Source organism: Nannospalax galili, unplaced genomic scaffold (genome assembly GCF_000622305.1).
Source record: "Nannospalax galili isolate Female #2095 unplaced genomic scaffold, S.galili_v1.0 scaffold229, whole genome shotgun sequence".
Lineage (NCBI taxonomy): Eukaryota > Metazoa > Chordata > Mammalia > Rodentia > Spalacidae > Nannospalax > Nannospalax galili.
Genome location: NW_008360328.1, coordinates 3,571,224 through 3,591,169, shown reverse-complemented (window position 1 = coordinate 3,591,169; position 19,946 = coordinate 3,571,224). Strand labels below are relative to the sequence as shown.

The following is a 19,946-nucleotide window of genomic DNA, read 5'->3' as shown; positions in this document are numbered from 1 at the left end:
TTTACTGTGACTTTCAATTATCCTCACAGCATCTAACGAATACCAGGACTCTACCAGGACTCAAATGAATAAGAGTAATGGACTTTCCAAGGTGCAAGGGAATTAAAGACTTTTGTATCTGAAACCTTCTGTATAACAAAAATACTCTTTATGTCCTTAATACTTGTATTACCTACTTTTTCTATTGCTGTGGGAAAAAATACTGTGACAATAAAAGAAACTTAAGGGAGAAAAAGTTTATTGTGGCTCACAGTCGAGGGTACAGTTCACAATGGCAGAGAAGTCACAGCGGAGGAGCTTGAAGGAACTAACCATGTCGCGTTCACAATTAAGAAGCAGGGAAAGATGAGCTCTAGTGTTCAGCTCACTTTCTGCATTTATATAGTCCAGGAGTGCAGCCCAGGATCCCAGCCCAGGGAATGGTACTACCCACATTTAGAATGTGTCTTCCCATCTCAGCTAACCTAACAAAGAAAACCTTTCACAGTCAGGGTCTGGAGAGATTTTGAGACCGGGGTTTGATTTCCAGCAACCATATGGCAGCTAACAACCTACAGTAACTCCAGTTTGAGAGGATCTGACACCCTCTTGTGGCCTCTGTGGGCATTGCATTCACATGGTGCATTTACATACATACAGGCAAAATACACATAAAGTAACAATAATAAATAAAATATATAAAAGAGAAAATCATTCATGGTCTTGAATGGTGGATAACCTAACAACCTAACCTAGATAATCCCTTGCATGTATGCCTGGAGGCTTGTTTCATAGATGAGTCTAAATCCTGTCAAGATGATACTGCTAGCCACCACAATGCTTAAGCTGGATTAGCAACCAATAGTAATTTACAAGACCTCTGTTGATTCAATGCACCTTAAATTTTGAGGCAGTACACTAATCAAATGCTAGTCAACAGCTGTATAGGTCGCTCACAAATACACAAAACACTGTAAACTGTTCTTGAATAGCTATCGTTATCATCAAGTCATTCAATACAATAATCTGAAAAGAGCTTCCTTCAAAACTCTACAACTGACTTCCCTGCCTTTGGTCTGTAGAATAACAATAAATAGCAGAGATTGTTAACATTGCTGTCTAGAATGTCCCTCATTTGAGCTTGGACTGTGAAGCATTATTCATAGGTCATGAGAGCTTTAACCTTATCAATGGATTAATCCACTGGTGGATTTATACCAAAATGGACTGCTGGGAGGTGTTGGCAACAGCAAGATATGGGGCCTAGTTAGAGATAGAAGGTCCCAGAGAGTATGCCTTGATGGCTAAATTTTGTCCCCAGTCCCATCCTTCCTTCCTGGCTACTATGAGGTGATCAGCTTTCCTCTGCATAACACACTACTTCACTATAGACCCAGAAGCAATACAGCCTAATGAGTTAAATCTCTAAAATCATGAACTTCAATTCTTCCTTTAAGCTGTTTTTTTTTTTTTCAGGATTCTTATCACAGTGCTGAGAAGCTGACTAACCCACTGATTCACCCTAATTATTTGAAGGTACCTATCATTAATTCTGAGCCTCCCCTTTCCAAAGGTGAGTGACTCAGTTAGTTGGTATTCTTCAACTACCTTGATTTTTGGAGATTTCCTCTTCTTTTAACACATATTAAATTATTAGGTCCTAATTAGATCACAAATCCAGAATTTAATATCATATTTACTGAGTGAATGAAACTAGGTGCCTCCCCAAATGGTAAGCTCTAATTTCTTTTATCTGCAATGTATTACATTTAAATGTTGATTCATCTTGGTATTTTCGATGTTCTCATAATTAACATTTTTAGTTAGATATTATAAAATCTATTTTAAACTTAAATGCAGTGAGAAATAGCAGAAGTCACAGTTACTTTGTTCATGTATTTATTTTTGCTTTTATTTGAAGAGTTGAGGCCTTGCTCTGTTGACCAGGCTGGCCTTAATCTCCTGGGCCCAAGAGATGGTTCTGTCTCAGCCTCCTGAGCAGCTGGGATTACACCTACACGTCAATGCACCCAGTTTAATGTACTTGCTTAAATAAGAAAAACTACATCTGAGTCAGCTCTTGCCTTTTCTGGAAAGAGCATTCTCTGCCCCCATGGAAAAGTAACAAGTTTTATCTAGTGCTCTGAGTTCACTGCAGTGTGAGTCTCAGATTCTACCTTCCTGGAGCGTGCTTTCTTCCCACTAAAGTGCCTGTACCTCGAAGCTCTGCACCTCACTCGTCTGTTCGCTCATGCTCATGAATGCCATGCCTCTCTCCCTTAGTACCTCCCTCACAGTAGGAATTCATATTTCCCCCAGCACCTAGCACAATAGACACTAAATAAATATTTTTAAATGAATAAGTCAATGTTTATTCACTTGGCATAAGACATAACTAGATTGGATTTTTATCAGAATGAGTTGGGAAAGACAAGTCACTAAAATACCCAAATTCTTCCTGCTATCTTTAGGTGAAATGTATAGCTCCCACTGGGATTGTCCCAACAAAGGAGCTGACCTAGTTTAATAGAGTGTAAATATAGTGTGTTCCCAGAAGGTCTGCAAACACAGGATACACCAAAGTGTATCTTCAGTGTTTCAAGTGGTATGACTGACACAGATTGACCCACTTAAAATGAGCCTTCTCACACAAAGTAGATTCTATTGAAACCAGGACCATTCTGCAGGACTCTTGCTATCTACTCTCCCATCAGATTCCCCTCTTTGTCTCTGAATGGCCTTTGAAGATTTAGGGTTTAACAAAATCTAAAAAGACTCCCAACCACAACAAACTCACTAAAACTGTGTATTTTCAAAAGAAGTTGAGGTAAATGCTGAAATGGAGAACATCTAACTTTAGCATTTTCTACCATTTTATAGCTTCAATTGTACAACCTTATTCAGGATACTGTACCTTCAAAATGTTTTGCCCAAAGTTAGATAACCATTAGTAGAAAAACTTTTATTGCCCTGTTTATGGTCTCAGAGACTGCCTATAAGTATTAATATCTGGGCAAAAATATCTTGATTGTACAGTTTAGCAGAGGGGACCATTTTGTCAAAATAGATGAGTAAATTTAATCAGCAATATCCATATCATGCCCTAATTAAAATATGAGTAAGTGAGAGGAAAACAGCAGCTATTAGTGGTGCATCCTGTATCTAGAGACGGTTCACACAGCACCTTCGCCACTCCTCGCGGTGTTACCAGCAAAGAGAAGTTCTGCTTTAATGATTGCCAGGGATAAGCCTCTTTTATTGCTCCCTCTTATGTGCATCCCAGTGGTGATGCTGACGTCCTGAAGCTGCCTGAGGTCATCTCCCACTGGGGTGGGGTGGGGGTGGGGCTTCCAACTTTGGAAGGTCCACCTAAGGAGGAATCGAGTCACATGTCAGCTCTGCTAGGGGCTCAGAAACAGGGCTCAGTTGTAACTTTCCAGTGTGAGGCTACAAAAGCAAGCTAAATGAAAACCCAGCCTCCTACCCATGGAAGAGCTGGGCTGCTCACAGTGCTGTAATAGATATTCACGTATACCATTTTGCACATGTCCTAATGCCCCTCTAGGATGCATTTCTAGAAACTGAATAGCTGGACCAAAGGACATGAGCGTTTGTAATTTTAATACACGTTACCAAATGGCCCTCCTAGGGGACTGTAGCAATTGATATTCCCACCAGAGATGTATGAAAGTGGCTATTCAGGAGAAACAGTCACCGTCAGATGATATCATACTGAGGTTGTGGACAATCTGATAGGTGAAATAGTATCATTATATCACTTTTAATGCTTTTATAGAATATATTTTGTATAGCAGTGTGTTTCATTATGACATTTTCATATGTGTATTACTGCCATTTTCACTCTTTGTTACCTTCTCCTGATCCCTTCTCATGCTTGTAATTCCCTTCTTCTTCCCACCTCCCACCTAACCCCACTTCTATTCTATTTTCAGAGAGAGACAGATAGACAGACAGAGACAGAGACAGAGACAGACCCAAGATGTCTCACTAACCTTTTTTTCAGGAGTGCAGGTGAAGGTTTGTTTACAGGAGCATGGACACCTTACCAGGGGCTAAACCACTGAAGAAAATATCTTTCCCTCCGTCACCAATTGTAAGCTATCAGAAGAGTTTCCAGCTCACATTCCACCACGGATAATAGTTTTACATATTTAAAAATTCTTGAATTTATTTTTATATTCTTTTCTTGTTTTCATGTTAAGTTTTATAAAAATTTAAAAGCTTTTCATATTTTAGGGAAATAAACTTCTTTTCTTGATATTGCTGCAAGGATTGAAATTCAATTTAACATTTACATTTTTCTTTGTTGAATGGTCTGTCCTCATGCTCAAGTTTGAGCTGAGTTTTATGTACTCAAGTATACCGATTTATAAAAATTTTGAATTTGAAGTTATATCTAGAAAGCTTTTTTTTCCCATCCTGACTTATAATGGAATCTTTCCATATTTTCTTTTGGGCTTTTTATTGTATCATGTTTTATACTTAAAGTTTGATCCATTTGGAAGTTATCTTGGTTTGAGTCCTACTAACTGAGTATGCCAACAACTATTTAATATTCTGTCTTTTCCCCTCTAGTTTGAGATATCACTATATTACACACACACACACACACACACACACACACACACACATACACACTCAAACACACACACACTTCTCTTTCTGAAATGTCTCTATATTTTCCCTGTATGTTGGTCTCTTCATGCTTGGTGTCATATGCTTTTCATTAAGAATTTGAAATCAGCAGGGCATGATGGCATGTGTCTTTAATCCCAGCACTCAGGAGGCAGAGGCAGGCGGAGCTCTGTGAGATCGAGAGCAGCCTGGTCTACATAGTGAGTTCCAGGCCAGCTGGGGCCACAGGGAGACCCTGTCTCAGAACCACTGAAATCAGATGGACTACTTCCCCATCTTGTTCTTTTCTTCAGCAATTTGCTAAATAGTGTTTTTATATTAATTTTAAAAATCATCTTGTTGGGGCTGGAGAGATGGCTCAACAGTTAAGAGCACTTGCTACTTTTGCAGAGGACCAGGTCTGGTTCCCAGCACCCTCACAGTGCCTAACAATTGTCGTAACTCCATTTCCAGGGAATCTGTTGCCCGTTCTTGCACCATACATGTAGGCAAGCACTCATATACATTAAATAAAAATAAACAAATCTTAAAAACAAGATAAGACATCTTGTCTAGCTTTCAAACAACATGTTTGTATGTGTATGTGTGTGTATGTATGATTTGTGTGTATGTGTGTCCATGTGTGTGAGAGCAGATGCACACGTGTGGAGGTCAGAGGACAACTTCAGTTGTGGGCCTTCACTTTCCACCTTGAGATAGGGTCTGTGGACTCTGCATTTTCCAGGCTAGCTGGCCTGTGAATTCCCAAGGTTTCTCCTGTCTCCACTTTTCATCTTTCTGTAGGACCTCTGAGGCCACATACACGTCATCTACTGTGTCCAGATTTCATGTCCATTCTGGGAAGCCAAAGTCCTGTTCTCGTGCCTGTGTGGGAAACCCTTTAAAACTGTGCCATTTTGGGGGCTGGAGAGATGGCTCAGAGGTTAAGAGCACTGACTGTCCTTGCAGAGGACCCAGGTTTGATTCCCAGCACCCATATGGCGGCTATGAACTATCCTTAACTCCACTTCCAGGGGAATCCGAAGCCCTCTTCTGACCTCTGCGGCATCGCACAACACGGGTGCACTCACATACATGCAGGCAATACACTCATACACATAAAAAAATAATAAATAAAATGTTTTTAAAATCTGTGCCATTTCCCTAGCCCTTGTCTAGCTTTTTTAAACATGCAGATATTTTTACCACAATTGCACTTATTTAAAAAATTTGAGATATTGACATGTTTATGATGTTGGCTTCCCCATTCTAAAATAGGTATCTTTATAATTATGAACTTTACTAGCCTTAGTCAATTTTACTAAGTTTCTTAATATATCTTAAACTTCACACACCAATTTTCTTAGTGGATATTATTTTTGTTGTTGTTCTGTGCTCCTATTATAAAATGGGACCCCTTCCTCTATCCTGTCTTCCCACTGACTATTATTTACATTTATGATAACTGAGCATTTGAGTATATTGACAAAGTTACATCCCAGTCATCACAATCTGTCACTGGACCGTTTCTAGCACTGCAAGAAGAGACTCTGTTGGCTTCAGCATTCTCCCAGGTCCTCCCTCCCCCACATCTGCCAATCACCAGTCTATCTTCTGTCTCTATGGAGGTGCTTATTCTGGATTTCCCAAAAAGATGCAGCCACACACTGTGTGGCCCTTTGTGCCTGGCGTCTGCTAACAACTGCCCTCAGGGTTGCCATATTGCTACATGTCCATTTCCCTTTTCACAGCTGAGGAACATTCCATTCTGTGGCCACACTACATTTCTTTGTTAATCTCTGGGTGAACACTGGGTTATTTTCACTCATTGAAAATCAAGTACAGGTTTTTGCATGTACATATATTTTTAATAGTTAGGAGTTTATGCCTAGGAGTAGAGTTTTGGTTCAGATGATAACTCTATTTTTAACTTTTTGAGAAACAAATCAAACATCATTGTATGTTCTCCCCAACAGTATGCGAGTGTGTTAGCCAGCTTTGCATCACTTTAATAAAATGCCTGACACGGCTACTTACAAGGTAAAAAGAGGTAAATTGTCCAATAGTTGCAAAGGTTCAAGTCCAGAATTGGAGACCCTGTTTATTTGGGTATCGTGTGAGGACAGCACATCACACATTATCACAGGAGTGCATCTGGTGACCTAAGGTCTTCATATGAGGATCCATGCACTAATGATGCCCAGCACCTACTAATATCCCTACCCTGGGTACCAATATCCACCCAAACTATACCAATGAGCTTTCTAATTCCACCACATGCTCGTCAAATCTCATTATCTATCTTTTTAAAAATATAATATAACAACACAAGCTGGTGAGATGCCTCAACAGGTCAAGGTACTTACTACCACACCTGATGACCTGAGCTTGGTCCCTAGAACCCACAGTAGAGGGAGAGAATCAACTCCTTCGAGTTGTCTTCTGATCTGTACATGGGCCCCTTCACCCCACTTAATTGTAAAACTAATAGCAATTCTAGTGGGCACGGTACAATATTTTACTCATAGTTTTGATTTGCAGTTACTAATAATAATGATGCTGTCATGTTTTTATGGACCAACCACTCTTCTGTCTTCTTTGGAGAAGTATCTATCCAAAAGTCTATCACGTTCATTCAGTTCCACTTAATGAACTCAATACATTATATATATATGTATATTTATAAATATATGTATGTCTATGTAACAATAATAAAGAAGAGGACAAGAAATTGCAAGCAAGTAGGGGGGACACTGGAGGACTTGGAGGGAGACTGGGGGGATAGAAATAATGCAAAGACAATACTCATGTATGCAATTCAATACAAAGAAAAGTGCCAAATCTGTAGCCATGAATATTTATGTCTGTTACTTATCTAAGAGTTACATGGTTATGGGACTGGAGACATGACTGAGGACCTGAGCTCAAATGCCAGGACACACATCAAAAACGTAAGTGTAGCAGCATGCCTATAACCTCAGTATGGTTGGGGAAGGAGACAGAGGATAACTGGGGTTTGCTGGACAGCTGCCTAGCTAGAGATTTAATGAGGAATAAGGTGGAGAGTGATAAAGCAGGGGTGTTTAATGCTCTCCTCTGGCCTCCACACTCAGGCACAGAGGCATGTGCACCCCTCACCCCATGGTTCATAGAACACACACACAGTCACATACTTGCTTTTTAAATATTTATTTATTCTTTTTATGTGTATGAGTGTATTGCCTGCATGTATGTAAGTGCACCCATGCGATGCAATGCCTGCAGAAGTCAGAAGAGGGCCTCTATCTTGAAGTATAACTGAACTTGTTAGGTCTAATAGATCTTTTGTGGATTCCTTAGGATTTTTTTAAAATTTATTTAATAGCCACATGATTAGAAGAAGCATTCCTTTACAGCTTTAACCTATTCAATAACAATTTCCAGAGAAAAGATGGATCTCTTTCAAAAGTCACTGTAAGTTTTTAGGTTCACAGTTGAATTAATACAGTTATACAATATTGAACTGAGTATAAACCCTGTAAGAAATAAAATTGAATGAATTTTTAACCTTTGAAAAAGATCCCTATTTCATTTTAAAATATACTGTTTCCTATAGAAAGACTCATTTTTTTTCTTTTTTGTATTTTTGAGACAGGGTCTCCCTGTAGCCCCAGCTGACCTGGAACTCACTATGTACACCAGGCTGGCCTCAAACTCACAGAGATCCACCGGCCTCTGCCTCCCGAGTGCTGGGATTAAAGACGTGCGCCACCATGCCTGGCTAAGATTCATTTTTAATGCTACTAAAATATTAGCTACCATATCATCTGCAAATAGAAATATTTTTACCTCAAGTTCTTATCTGATTTTCCTGGGTAGGTGTTCTAAGGAGCATTGATTAGACAAGGTGACTGTGGAAATCCTCGTCTTAATTTTGATTCTAGGATAGAAGTTATCAATCTCACTGCTGTGTATGATGCTTATTGTCTCTTAAGGATGCCCTTATTGTTTGGAGTAAGTCCCCTCCCACTCCTGGTCATGCCATGTTTTCATCTTGAAAGGTGTCTGAACCTTCTGGGTCTGCTGATAAATCCTGTGCTCCTTCCTCTTTACTTTATCAATATGATATATTAACCAATGGCTTTCATCTCTTGCACAGTAAGGATACATTCTATTTAGACATAGTGTATGATGATTTATGTAGGATGCTGGATTCAGTTTGCAAGTGCTGACAGTTGAAGAATTTTTATGTCTATATCTATGAGATATTTATTTGTAGTTGTTGTTATTTTCTTGCTATTGCCTCTTTGGTTTGGATGTCAAAATAATTCTGGTCTTATATAATGAATTGAAAAGTGTTTCCTTCTCTTCTATTTTTGAAGGTTTTAAAGAAAGTTGATGCTATTTATTCATTAAATATTTGGTATCACTTAACAGTAAAGTCATTTTGTTTTGCTTTGTTTCTTAAGACAGGGTCTCCCAATAGCTCTAACTGGCCTGGAGCTTACTATGTAGACCAGGCTGGTCTTGAGCTCACAGAGATCCGCCTGCCTCTGCCTCCTGAGGTGCTGGGATTAAAGGCATGTGCCACCATGCCCAGCTTTTGAGAAAATATTTTTTTAATAATTCAGATTTTTTACCTAAAGTAGGTCTATTCTGACTTTATATTCCTTCTGGGCTCTGTTTTGGTAGGCTTTTTTTAACCAGTTCTAGGACTGGTCTACTTTACCCAGGTTATCCAGGCAACATACAAAATTGCTTATATTTTTTGTCATAACTTACTATTGTTTATTTAACATTAGTTGTGAGCTCATCTTTGAGTTTAGCAATCTTATTATTTTATTTTTTTGTTAGTGTATTCGATTTTATTGATCTTTTCAAGAGATAAATTTTTGGTTTTGTGTATCTTTTTTTCAATTGAATTTTAATTCTATGCTTCATTAATGATTCTTCTAATTATTTTCTCATTCCTTCTGTTTTCCCCATTTTTCTGGTTTCTGCTTTTCCTGGATTTTTCTTAAGATGGAAATTAGATTACTTAATTGAGAACTTTCTACTTTAATAATGTAGGACTCTTTAGGGTAGGGTAGGGATTGAACCTACGGCCTTGTAAATTGGAGACAAGCACTCTACCACTTATAACATAGGCTTCTAGAGCTACAAATGTCCATGTAAGAACTCCTGTAGCTATAGCCCATAAAACGTGAAATGCTGTACTTTTACCTTAATTCATCTCAAAGTGTTTTCCAGTTTCAATTTCCTTTGTGATTTCTTCTTTGATACATCAATTATTTAGATGTATGTTTTTAAATTTACATTTGCTTGTGAATTTCCCAAATTATTTTTTTTATTCCTAATTTTTTAATTGAGATCAGGAAACCTACCATAATGTGGTGCCACTCTTTTTAAGTTTCCTTGAGGTAATTTAATGATCCAACATATCCTCACGTGTTCTGTGTATGTTGAGAATACATGTTCCGCTGTTGTGTGGAGTGTTTTTTAGGTATCTGGAGGTGTACTTGGTTTATAACGTTCAGGTCTTCAATTCCCTTGCTGACCTTTTATCTGGTTATTCTGTTCATTATTGAAAGTGGAGTATTAAGCTGATGCCTATCATTGTTAAATTATCTGTTTCTCCCTCAATTATCTTATTTTGCTTCTTGTATTATCATTTCTGTTGTTAGGCATACTATACATGTTTATAATGAGTATATCTTCTTTTTAAAAGATACATCTTTATTAATTTTAATGATGTGTGTGTATCTGTAGATGGGTATGTGCCCATGTGTGTAGGTGCCCATACAGGTCAGAAGCATTGAATTCCCTTGGAGTTGGAGTTACAGGTGTTTATGAGCCACTCAGTGGGGCTGCTGGGAGCCAAACTCAGGCGGTCACAACCACTAAGCCATGGTATATCTTCTTGATGAGTTGGTACTTTTATCATTATACAATATTCTTCCCCTTTTAAAACAATTTTGATCTTAAACTATGTTTTTCCCTCTGTTAGTAAGCCATTTAAGCTCTCTTGGGTATTGTATGCACAAGTATATATTTCTACCCTTTCACATTCAAGCAGTTTATGCGTAGTCAGTTTAAGTGCTTCTCTTATGAGTAGCACACAATTTGATAGTGTTTTAAAACTCATTCTATCAACTCATACCCTTTACCTTGAGAGTTTAGTCTAGTAATAATGGAATTTTTTATAAGACAGTATTTTTATTCCCCATTTCCCTTTATTCTATATGACTAATGAAATTTTTTTTCTGTTTCTTCATATTGCCTTCTCGTGTGTTAAAAATAGTTTTCTAGTATGCTTTTCTCTTTTCTTTTAAGGAAGTTATCAAAGTTGAATGAGATTATGAGGCTAGGACTTGGATCTGATAGGACTGGCTTCTTTATAAGAAGAGGAGGGGAGCCCAGAGAGAGTTCCCTTAACATGTTTGCACAGAGGAAAGGTCATGCGAGGACAGTTATCAACAGTCAACAAATCACAAAGAAAAACATGACCAGATACCAATATTCATGACACCTGATCTTGAACTTCTAACTTCCAGAAATATGATAAAATACATTTCTGTTGTTTAAACCACCCAGATGGTACTGTTACTATGACAGCCTAAGCAGATTGATGCAGTATAAATCTTTACTACCTATAATGATTAACTTAATTGTCAACCTGACTAGTTTTGGAATCACCTAGGAGACACACTGCTGGACACATCTTTGTAAGCATTTATAGAGAAGTTTAACTGAGGACAGAGATTCCCCCGGAATAATGGAATGCTTCCCATACTAGGGGCTGGGGTCCTAGAGTGAATAAAAGGAAGGAAAGGAGAAAGCAAGCTGAGTACTGGCATTCACCTCTCTCTGCTCCCTAGCTGTGGACACAAAGTGAGCAGCCACCTCACGCTCTGGCCTTCACGCTATTTCTGCCACAGTGGACTGTGGCCTCTCAAAATAAAACTGTCCTTCCTTAAACTGCTTTTGTCAGGGATTTTGTCACAATAATGAGAAAAGTATCTAATAAATTCCCATAAACTTCTATTCCCGTTATTATATGTCTCCGCTGTTATTGTTATAATTTATGTGTTGATACATTGCATGCCTATAAACACAGATTTATATTTACCCCATGAAATTGTCTTGTAAATTAGATAAGACAGGACAAATCAAATTGTAAACAAAAATGCATTTAAACTTCTTATATTTGCTTATGTGCTTGTTTATACTGTTACTCTTTGTTTCTATACATGGATTTGAGAACAGTCCAATTAATATTCCAATTAGAAGGTCTGTCTCCTGCCAAAAATTCTGTTTATTATCATCTGGGAACAAGTGTGTGTCTGTTTATGGGTATGTGCACATGTGAGGACAGGTACCTGTAGAGGCCAGAAGAAGGCTTTGGATCCCCTGGAGCTAGAGTTACAGGTAGTTGTGAGTTGCCAAATGTAGGTGCTGGGAACTGAACTTGAGTCCTCCACAAAAGGATATTTCCTAATTCATTAGCATTCTACTTCCATCACCCAAGAGTCCACCTTTCTGCTTATCTTAAGTTTATTTTGTGGCATTTAATTAATTGGCTTTGATCTATGTTTTATTATCTAGTCCATACATTCTATTTGTATATGAATAGTATTCTTCATTGTGTTTCTTATGTTCTTTATTTTATTCCTAAGAAGATTTTCTCTTTAACGTATTTTGACATTCTCTAAGTTCATGTTTCTTCTCATACTTCTGACTTTATATTTGTTTTCCTGATTCTTGTGTTTCTGGATTTGGTGGAGGGTGGTCATTCTTTTAGGACCAATAATTCCTTTTTTAACTCACAGACACATTCTTTTTGCTTTTTAAAAATGTATCATTAATGTGTGTGTGAGATGTTTGTGTATGTATCTGTGTATGTGAGTGCATATGATGTGTGCCTATCTGAGTGCATGTGATATGATTGTGTGTGATGTGGATGTATTAGTGTAGATATGCATATGCCACAGCATGCCTGTTGAAGTCAGAAAACAACTGTAGGGAATCAGTTCTCCTTCTACTGTGGGGTCTGGGAACTTAACTCAGGTTATCAGGTTTGTGCATGTTTCCCTGTTGTCTTGCTGGTCCAATGACCACATTCTTCATCTGCTCTGCTGCAGTGTTTTCTAGTATTCTCCATCTGCATGTAAGTTTAATCTCTGTTGTTGAGAAACATGACATGACCTATCTCAGATTATTTCTGAGTAGAGTGTAGAGGTTCAGTTTCTTTCTTGATTATTTTTTTTCCTTTGTATATGTTTATCCCACTGTAACAGCACAATAAAGCTTTCTCTCCCCCAATGAATTGTCTTAGAACCATTATCCAGACTCTGTAATTTCCCACAGTCTTCTGCAACTCTTCTTATGCCTCTTCTACAGTTTCTTGATGACTGACTCTTTAGGAAGTCCTAAATAAAGCTGTGCCATGCTCCAGCATTTTTCCTTATTTTGACATTTGTGTGGCTATTCTTGGTCTTGCATTTATGCATTAATTTTAAAATCAGATTTCTGATTTCCACAAAAATCCTACTGAGATTTTTATTCAGCCTATGTTCAATCTATACTTGAATGTTCCAAAATCCACCAATATGGCACACTTCTCCATTTATATGAAGAGTTATAATTCTTGATGGTAGGTTTTAGTGTTTTCCCTCCATTTTTACAAAAGCACCATTCTCTCAGTGCTCCTTCAGTGGCTGTTAATAGTCACTTCTTTTTTTCAACAGAGCTTGAAGTTTATTTGAACTTACAGTTTGTGGGGATATAGTATATCAGACCATGGAGGCAGGAGTGTGAGGTGTCTGGTCACACTGAGTCCACAGGCAGAAAGCAGAGGGAGGTGAATATTCTTCCTCATTTTTGAATGATTCTTCTGGGCCTGTTGCAGGAGGTTCCTACACAGAAAGAGAGAGAACAGAGCAGTTTTCTAAGTAATTCAGAGAACAGATGCTTTCTACATGCAGGGTAGCTTGTTTTATTCTTTAAAACCAAAATTTTTCTTCATTTATATATAATTTTTTGGATTCAGCCATTTATGCTACCCTTCTAAATTCTTGCCCCATTTTTGACAGAGAATGAAGTATATCCCTCCTGCCTTCAAGAGGTAATTTTTTTTTTCTTCTATTTTCTGAGATCCTGGTCCTTGTCTACCCTTTCCACATTTCTTTTTGTGGGTCCATTGTATTTTTAGTAGCTATTTGGAAGCCCTTAGTTTTTCAAATTATGTATTATATATTCAGCTTATTTTTATTCAAAATGGTGGGTTCAGGTTTTCTTTCTTCTCTTTGTGGCTATATACGAAACCTGGGAAGAAAAAGATATTGATTTGTATAATCTTACTAATATACAAATTTCCCAATTTTAATTTTAAAAAGATTTAAAACAATATACTAAGCTTTTTAGGCAAATTTCAAAAGGTAGGTTTCCCACATGACATAGTGAGGACACATCTTCCAATATTCTTGTGGTACAACGTGGGAGTTTTAGAATTCCATTACTTAACTAAGAAAAGGCTGTTTCCAAAGGATGCTATCTTGAGGTAGAAAGACCTTGTTTTAGTTTGCTTCGGCTGTTGTTGTGATAAAACACTGATCAAAGGCAACTTGGGGGTGGGGGTGGTGATGACTGGGTTTATTGCATCTGACAGGTCCTGGTTACATTCCAACATGGAGGGAAGCCGAGGCTGAAACTCAAGCAGGCAGGAACCAGGAAGCAGGAACTGAAGCACAGATGATAGAGGAATGCTTACCATCTTGTTCCCCCTGGCTTGCTCATCTACTCTTCTTATACAACTCAGGTCCACCCACCTAGGGATGGTACTGCCCACAGTGTGCTGGGCCCTCCTAGTCAGTTAGCAATCAAGAAAACACCTGACGGGCCAGCCTAATGAGGAAATCCCTCAATTGAAGTTCCCTCTTCCCAGATGGCTCTAGTTTTTGTCAAGTTGACAAAAACTAACCAGCACAGACTGGTTTTCTTATAAAGGATTAAAATTAAATGTATTTGAGAAATTAGCAAGCAGAGAAAAATCTCTTTGGAATTTAAATTTTCCTGTAGTCTTTGACTATAGTTCAAGGTTTTGAACTTTGAATTTGAGCACTAAAAGAGGCATCAGATTCAATGGTGTAGAAATTTGAAGTTGTGTCTTCATGCAGATGCCACCACTAAGCAGTGAACTGCCAAGCTTAGAGAGCCAGCTCCCATCCTTCTGGTCTTGTGCTGGTACCTACAGGTGTCTTCCCTAATCTCCAACAAATTGTCAGGCATATTTTTCTTTGATTTGTTGTGAGAAAAACAGATTTGAGACAGATAAGATTGTGTACTTTGTTAGTTAAAAAAAGAAACAAACAGGATTAGAACTGTCTTCTACTCAAGGTAAAGAATCTAAATTATTGAAAGAAGCAAATATTAGGATAATTCATGGAACTCTCTGTCTTTTTCCCATACATATCCTCTGTTCTTTGCCAGCATTGTTTCAGAATAGTCACAATTATGTTGATTTTGAAGTATTTTGAAACAAGGAGCTAGGTATGCAATGCATTAAAAGTTATCCAACAACTAGCTCATTGTTAACTCTAGAAAGAATGATGCTTCCTATTGGGAAAGACCTGTTCAGAGAGTTTCTGTTGGAGTCCCTTCCTCCTTTCTTTTCCTTTTCCCTGATCTGCCTGCCACCATCCTATGATGTTCAGATCACACCAAGCCCATACGCGATGATGCTTACAAAAGGGAGTTGCAAGCCAAGACTGAGAAGGTAAGACGAGAGCAAAAACATTGGTAAGGGCAGGGCAAGGGGAGAGTAGATCCAGGGGTTCTAGAAGCTGGGGGGTTAAGAGAAACCCAGAGATCCAGAGCTGCAGAGTCTTTATACCTCCTAGGTAGGAAGGCGGTCAGGAAACTTTAAACCCAATGCCTGGTAAGTGCTACTGGGGTAGTTCTGGATTTTAATGAAAATCTAGTCTGGTGCCTATGGGAACAGAGCAACTATTTGGTAGAAATCCTGGGAATACCTGGATTCATTCGTTCATTCATTCATTCATTCATTCATTGTATTTCAAAGATCAGATTATCAATATTAGGAACTTGACCAGTATCGCTAAAGTGTTAAAGATGAAACACAGAAAGAAAATTTCTAATAACGACTTCTACTGTGGAACACACTTGGGAAAAATACTTGAAACATACACTGAGCTTTTGTCTCCTTAGAGCAGTGTTATATTAGTGGACATCAAAGCAGTGAGGTGAAGGGCTTAACCTTCCAGTGGAGGAGATGCTGTGGGGAAGAACCCTTTGGGAAATTAGTGGGCTCCCTGACCTGCAGCGGTGCTCAGTGTGCTCCCAGGAGCCAAGGTACCAGCCACAGCAATTGCAGCATTTGTTTGGGGAGGAACACTCCCACTCAGCCGTTCCTCAGTCCAATACACATGCCTCTAATTTGAAGTTTTTAAATTCTGCTCCAAGACTGTCGTCAGTCATTTATCCTCTTTCCTTTAACACTAACCACCTTGTTCCCTTTTCTACTGTGAACAGAGCCAAGCAGTGTGAGTTGAAATCCAACAGCCTTTTGTGTGGCTTGAGAAATCTGAGGCTGACATCTCTGGGCCGTTTTTGTCTTTCCTGCCTCTCTCCACCGGAGACCTGCCAACTCCTTTTGGCTCTCTTGGGCTTTTGTCATGTCGCATATTGATCGCTCCCCTTTCTTTCATTTGTGGTTTGCTAAAGGACAGGCCCTGTTGCACAGTGACTTGGCTTTGGGCAGTGGGTAGGTCAGATTATGTCCCTGGGCACCCAGGTCCAGTTGATACTTCACCAGACCTGGTTGATATGACATCAGCGACTCATAAAAAATCAATTTTCTTTTCTTTTTTCTCTCAGATTTCTATTCTAAAATCTCAGTGTCTTTTCAGATTTCAGTCTGCTTTTTTTGAATGCTCTTTTTCTGTTTCTTTTCCATCTTAGACCTTGTGATCCTCAGGTACTGGATTTACTAATTACCCCCAATGCTGGCACCTGACAGCAGGTGGTCACCATTCTGTTAATTATGTCCCCAGGCTTAGGGATTCTCTCCTAATGACATCCAATCATCTACCTCTGACTCTTGGACTGAAAGCAGGTTGCAGGCCAAAATCTTTTCCCTTGGGTTCTTCAAGTCTATTCTTCTGGCCTAGCACTGGATGGCAGAGCTATGCCTGCAAGACATAGAATTGCCAAGTACTGGGTTCCTTCTATGGCTGGCTGGTGGTCACAGCTCAAATGCAAGGCATGTGAGACCCAGCCAGCACAGCATCGATTTACCAGTCAAACAACCAACTTGTGAAGCATTAGCCAGAGACCTGCAGTAGATTAAGATACTTATTTTGCCTCCCTCTGGTCCTAGGGCCCCTCTGTAAATTTTCCTGTAGGCCAAACAAAGATTTCAGCTTCCCATAATCAAATGAGGAAAGTAGAAGGGGATGTGGTTAATTCTCTCATCGGGGAGTAAGGAAGAATGCTCTATAATATGCAAGAGGCCTGGGCTTGCAGAGAAAGAAATGTAAATCACTGGTAATATTCATTCCAAGAGTAAACAGGCCCCTGCCTTTCATCCATAAAATAGCAGAAATATCCCTTTTGTTCTTGTTTGAAGTACAGCCCAGAGATCTAATTGTGCACAATTTCCAGAAGGTTTGGTGTTCCACGGAGACAGGTACTGTGTGCATAGATGTGGGTAGGGTATATAGATGCGGAGATAATCCCTCACAGACTGCCTCAAGATACCCATACTGAAAGAAATGAATTATGGGTAAGACGAACTGTCGAGCAGGGAGTTTAGGTCAATTTGTAGGTACTTTAAAGCAGTTGCGATGGATGTGGGAAAAGAGATCAATGGAAAAATATCAATAGGGATCTCACTGTAAATACGCCATTGCTACCAGTCACACTAGTCTTCAAAATGACTGTCTGTAACGTGAGCAAATCACAGAGGGGAAATAAGATCTTTGCATATCAGCAATGAAAACAATATAGCCACATGCTTGCTCTCATGTCTAATGAGATGAACACAGGCAGTCAGAGACAGATACGTTAGTTCTGGCCAATGTCAGAGATATCTTACCTGGTTGACAATTATGATCACAAGTTTGATACATGTGTCATTGCAATTGAACCTCATAATATTCCTCTGTGATATTAGTTAAAGACAACCAAGGCAGGTTTCTTTAACTATTAGATATCAGGGTCATATCATGTACATGACATAGGAGTGCACAGATATAATCCTGGGTTATTCTTCTTGAGCTAAATCGCATTTTACTATGCCACATTTTCTCTGAGAATTTTCTCAGTTATGTCCTCTAAGCTTGTTCTCACCCTTCAGAAAATCCTCTTTTCATTGCTCTCTCTTCAATGGCTTGGTAATGGAGGGCCATTGTATGTCTGTTCCCTGTGAATAAGACTTTACCTTGAATCAGCACACTCCCCAGGGCTGCCCTGAATGATGATACATCATGTGGCCCTGGCAGGTCTCCAAACCTCTTCAACTGATGCTACCTGAACAGCTCACACACGGAGTCTCTTGTCATTGCCCAACCGAAAGGAAGCCTACTGACAGAGGGTGAGAAGAAGGAAGTAATTTGGGAGCGGCCTAAACAAATGTACACTAAAATTCCTGGCAGCTGTGCAGCCGGCCCCAATTTGAAAGCATTCACACTGTTGCTGAGTTCACTGGTTATTTGTCCACTGTTCACTCTAGCACTGATGAAACAACTCTCCGGGGGGATTTTTAATTTGTACTTGATGGTGCTGGGTCACCTCTTTCATGCGTCCTCCTTTAATTATTGAACACTGCACTCACTCTCTTTCTCAGGTTGTTTGTAATCTCAATCAATTAATTTCCCTTCCCCCTACTTCCAATATGTTTGGGGGCTTTGGCTCTTCCGTACATCAGGGTGTGATGATAAGGATGCTGTTAAATCTGCAGATAGACGAACAGCCTACATTGTGGCCACTGTCATCCATTTCTTTGTTCAAGATTTCGACCTAGGGAAAAATGAATCATCGCCTTAGGTTCCGCTTCTCCCTCCCTGCTGCCCCTGTGATTTTTCCTGACTACTTGGAGACTGTGCAAGGATGGCAGTAGTAACGATTTATTGCTTTTCCTTGATATGTGTGAATGCATTACGTCATTTCAATAAGATCTGGACTCGTACAACAGACTCTCCCTGCCGGCTTGGCTGTGTTCTCTGCTCGGCAGACAACAAAAGATGACAGGTTGTAAGTTCCCACATCAGAAGAAGGCAACTGGCTTCTGTTGGCAACCTTGCTTGTCAACTGACAGCTTCAAGGAGCAACGCTCCCTGGGTCATTTAAGGACAGGCAGGGGCTGACAAGTTTGAAAGTAGAAGACGAAGCAAGGAAAAGTTTGGATATAACTTCACATCACAATATCCCAGTCCTCCTCCCCCCACTTTCCTCCTTTCCAGAGTTCATGGCTATCTCTGATTCCAGCCTGGAACTGGGATGTGATAGAGATAGAGATAGATAGAGAGAGAGAGAGAGAGAGAGAGAGAGAGAGAGAGAGTAGAGAGAGAGAGAGAGAGAGAGAGAGAGAGAGAGAGAGAGAGAGTTCCTCAACACACCCCATAGGAAAAACCTGGGAATGGCCACTGATTGGGGCTACTGAATTCTCCTACTAGTGACTCCTCCCCATGCCCCAAACCCAGCCAGCTCGGCATCATCTATACTAGTAATGAACAAAGCATCCTCACCTTTTTTATTTATTTTCCAAGCAAGGCTTATTTTAAGTTCAATATGATAAACCCCATGATGGGTTAGATCCTATATAGTGACTGATTGTTTTTAATAAGTTCTTTAAGAAAACATTCTATTAGGAATAATTTTAGATTTCCAGAACAGTTGCAAAGAAGGCACAGAATTTCTGCATAGGAGTCCCCCTATTTCTAGATCACTTTTAGTAGCTGGCTAATTTTAGACTATTACTTTAAATAGGGCCAAGTCAGCCTTTTAGAATTCATGAGACCTGTCTAATGTGGGGTCCTCTCTTTTCTCCTTAACTCCCACCCAGTGTCATGGTACCATCCTGTTTTTTGGATTCCCTGACTGGGGTGGAAGGACATTAAGCAAATCCAGTGCCATATTCTGGCTGTCAGCGATGTTTCTCTATGGACAGCCCAGCAAAGCTGTGGATCCCTGGCTTGAGCAATTGCCATTGAATAGCTATCTATACTGGGAGAGGTGTCTTTTTATGCCTCCACCAGGACATTTAAGCCAAGAATTATGCACTTACCTCATGGCATAGGTCTTAACCATGCCTTCTACTGGTCCTCCCTAAGGGC

General features: G+C 39.4%; 1 long non-coding RNA gene across 1 annotated transcript in view; it reads right to left on the bottom strand.

Annotated features, from left to right (window-relative positions):
* LOC115068955 overlaps window positions 1–19,946 on the bottom strand; it is a 74,261-nt gene that overhangs the window by 27,020 nt on the left and 27,295 nt on the right. The window contains exon 3 of the long non-coding RNA XR_003848315.1: window positions 13,365–13,508. This is a non-coding gene — a long non-coding RNA (uncharacterized LOC115068955). The remainder of the gene's footprint in view (window positions 1–13,364; window positions 13,509–19,946) is intronic.